The sequence below is a fragment of the Leptodactylus fuscus genome, chromosome 2, assembly GCF_031893055.1.
Source record: "Leptodactylus fuscus isolate aLepFus1 chromosome 2, aLepFus1.hap2, whole genome shotgun sequence".
Lineage (NCBI taxonomy): Eukaryota > Metazoa > Chordata > Amphibia > Anura > Leptodactylidae > Leptodactylus > Leptodactylus fuscus.
This window is the reverse complement of record NC_134266.1, coordinates 157,556,480-157,560,151: the sequence shown is the minus strand read 5'-3', so window position 1 is coordinate 157,560,151 and position 3,672 is coordinate 157,556,480. Positions and strand designations below refer to the sequence as shown.

Here is a 3,672-nt window from a genome sequence, read left to right as displayed (position 1 = left end):
CCTTTGTCACTTCACGGCTGATAGGATGGTTATCCCTCACCATTGGCGCAGCCCAGTGATTCCCTCTTTGCTGGAGTGGCTTCAGGAGTTTCTACTCATCAGACGGATGGAGGCTTTGGTTGCGGAGCTTTCCTCCAATTCTTCCTCCAATTTTGAGGTCCTCTGGTGGATGTGGATAGTGTTCCAGGAGTCACCTGGATTTTCAACCTTGTTTTCATGACTCTCTTTCTCTGTTTCCCCTTTCCCCCTTCTCCCCCTCTAGTGTCTGCATGTCCCCCTGTGCCCTCCCGTCTCCTCCTCCTCTCTTTTTTCTTTCTTCTACCTTTGTCGTTACTTTATTTCCTATGACTTATTTTGGTATTGTCCGTTTATCCGCACACATGCTTTAGCATTTTGTATTGTGGCTTTGTTTTGTTTTATGTTAAATACTTAATAAAAACTGATTACACTTAAACTACAAATTACAATCTTTTCTCACATTCCCTATTAGCTCAGTGTGTTATTAGGTTGATTCCCAAACAAAAGGTTACTGGACCAAATCAAAGATCAGCCATTAACATTTCTCAAGAAAAGAGAAACAGCATTATCCAGCTCATTGATGGTGGTCTCTTGGCCAAGAAAACTGCCAAACTGCATCATGTGAGTGCCATGACAGTTAGAAGAATGTGAAATTAAATCCGTCTGTCCATTAAAAACCAAGAAGTGGACGTCCAGGCAAAATATTGGAGTCAACAAGTCAAAAGTTCAAAACATATTTACCCTTTTGCTCGTCAGTGTATGTATTATTAACTGGACTCTAATTGTAAATAGGGGATATTTATCCATTTGTGTGTTGCCTTCAGACTCTAGAAAATGAAAACCTTCTCACTCCCTACTGCTGTTAGAGCACTGTTATCAATGCTTATGAGCTGTGTTCCATCTTGAAGCGTGTCGAGGATCATATCCTGGATTTCATGTGCTAGAGGGCAAGAGACAAGACCTTTCCTCATAGATGAACCAGCCGAACCGGCGGGGAAGGGCCAAGGTGATCCAAAAGCTGGTCAGATTGTCTCACTTGGAGGGGCTTCACCAGGAGGTAGTCCAAGTAAGGAACATGGCGCCAGATAACGGAGACAGCCAGGACTGGCAAAGAGACTTCGGCTAAAGCTGTAGTCATACAATAACACCTCTAAGGCCCTGGACCCAGACGTTCCACCACCTGAGAGGCCAAGAGTAGGGGGAAAACCTTCATGCTTAGGGGGGCTAGAAGAGGAAGGCCTGAACAAATTGGTGCAGGACCACCAGCCAGGTCTGGGCTTAAAAGAAGGCTTCTTGGAACAAGAGAATGGCTGGCATTTAGAATTCCTCTGAGGGAGGAAGAATCTATTCCCCCCTGTGGCCTCAGGGATAAGCTTCTTGAGGCCTATAACAAAAATCCAGTCCTGTTCGACCTGGAAAGAGAAAAGGGTCATGACCGCCTTCTTGGAGGCAGCCTCATTGTTAAAAAAAAAACAAATTCAAACGGTATGGCGAATAGCCACTGTGTAGGCGAGTGCCTTAGCAGATCTGGAGCTGCAACAGGGAGGTTTGATTGAAGCTGTTTGGCCCAGGAAATTCAGGCTTTGCTGACCCAAGAGGCAGTGAAGGAAGGCCACAGGGAAAAGCCAGCTACTACGAAGGTACACCTGGTGAGGGAAGCCGCCTCCTTGAGGCAATATGATAACCAGCATTTAGGACAATGCAAAGGATAAGTTTGGCATTGCAAACAATGTAACAGAAGCAATCTGTTCTCATTTAGGGGGATTTTGAAGGAGGCAGAGTCCACTGAAGGCAGAACAGAAGACTAGGAGAGCCTAGCCATCACGGGATCCACCACAAGCAACTTTAAATGATAGGAAGGGACACCTGGGGTGGCTAGCTGACAATATCTCAGGAGAGACTGGCTAGTGCTCGCTAGCTACTGATATATAAGTACCATGTATAACCGATTGCACCACTGGAGCAACTTGCTCCCTTCCCTTGGATGTTCCTCATTTCCAGCCAGGGGGAGCTAGAAACATGTGTCACAGCATGGTAGAACTGCCCCTGAGCTCACCTCCCACTTGCAGACACACAGGTCAGGTGAGGAAAGGGACGTCCAACTTCGGAAGAAAACAGAGGATAGCCCAGGGAGGAGCAACTGTGCCCTCAAGATGTGATCAAACACCCAATAGCGGAAGGAGATGTCCACTTGAGAGGACGGGTCTAGGTCCACAGGGATCTTTAGGGTATCTCTACCGTAAGGATGAGTTCCCGCATAGCAGCAGATATAGATGAGCCTAGCTGATGCAGGAGTCTCTGTGGCGCAATCGGTTAGCGCGTTTGGTTGTTAACCGAAAGGTTGGTGGTTCGAGCCCACCCAGGGACGGAAGAATTTTAGCGGAATCTGGATAAACATATAGCTGGGATGATTTAGGAAAACCTGCACTCGCAGGGGGTTGGACCCGATGGCCCTTGAGGTCCCTTCCAACTCTACCATAAGAAAAAAAAAAGTCGGAGTCAGAGGCGTCTCTAGGGAAACAGACCATTCAGGGGGAGGTACAGATCTGAGGCCCTATCTGGCGAGTGCCCAGAGTAAGGGATGTAGGACCGTGAACTGTAGAAAGACTTCTGGTCCTTTTGTAGAGATATTTCTGGGAGCTGGAACAGGAACTGAGGGTGTCCATGGAGATCCTTAGAAACTAAAGACAAAGCGGTGATCTGGGAAAGCAGCCATTCCAAGTTTCCAGTACTAACTGGTTAAGTCTGGTAAGGACACCATGGCAAGGATGAGGTAGGTCGCCTAATCTGGGAAAATAAACCGGAGATGGGCCAGGAGGTTCCTGACTGGCTGAGGCGGAAGGCAGAGAGAGCAAACGTGCCCAGGCTGTCCACACGGCAATTGTTTGTGATACAGCAGGTGTACATATAAAAATGTGACAAAACCATAGGGCAAGTTGGCTCTTAACGGTATGATAAGGCAGAGGGGACCCAGGAAAATTAGAGCTATCCTGGGGGTTAGCCTACCAGACCACAGGAAATGACTGTCTGCCAACTGCTGCATTGATGGCGACACAAGGAAGACTCCACACGTGCAACATCTCCCAGGAAGGTGAGAGGAAAGTCACAAGCTGGATGGCTTGCCAGGACAACTCCCTGGCCAATGAAAGGCCCTAGGCAGAATCTAGAGACCAAGAAGTATATCTGCTGCAAATCCCAGGAAAGAGGCAGGCCTAGTTGCAGCCTAGCACCCGGCCAGGCCTCGGGGGTCAAATAGAAGCGCGGCCGGCCACAAGGCACCTGTGGCAGGGAGGCCCAGCCAGAAACTCCGGAAGGCCCAATGGAGAACCTACAGAAGGTACCAGGGGGCTAGGAAAAAGAGTCCGCACACTAAGGGGTTGGTAGGAGCAACCAGAATGCCCAAAAGAGCCCCAGAAAAAAAGGGGCTTATTATCTAAAAATCAAAGCCCAGCTCTGTGATTAGCAGTGATGCCCCCCTAAATGGGACCCAAGCTATTTTAACTCCTGGGAGAAGAACTGAGGCTGAGGGGACTGAGGTGGAAGAGGAGAGGGGGTGAGGTAATTTTCATACTCACCTGACTGTGTCTTCAGGCGCCGCAGGGTCACCCCCTTGGTAGACCTTGCATTTGGGAGTCGGGTCACAGAAAAATCTGG

The 3,672-nt window shown here is 48.6% G+C and overlaps 1 non-coding gene across 1 annotated transcript; it reads left to right on the top strand.

The window, feature by feature from the left end:
- The first annotated feature begins 2,312 nt into the window (after positions 1 to 2,312).
- Positions 2,313 to 2,386, top strand: TRNAN-GUU (transfer RNA asparagine (anticodon GUU)). The gene has a single exon. It is a non-coding gene; the product is annotated as a tRNA-Asn (tRNA).
- The last annotated feature ends 1,286 nt before the right edge of the window (positions 2,387 to 3,672 follow it).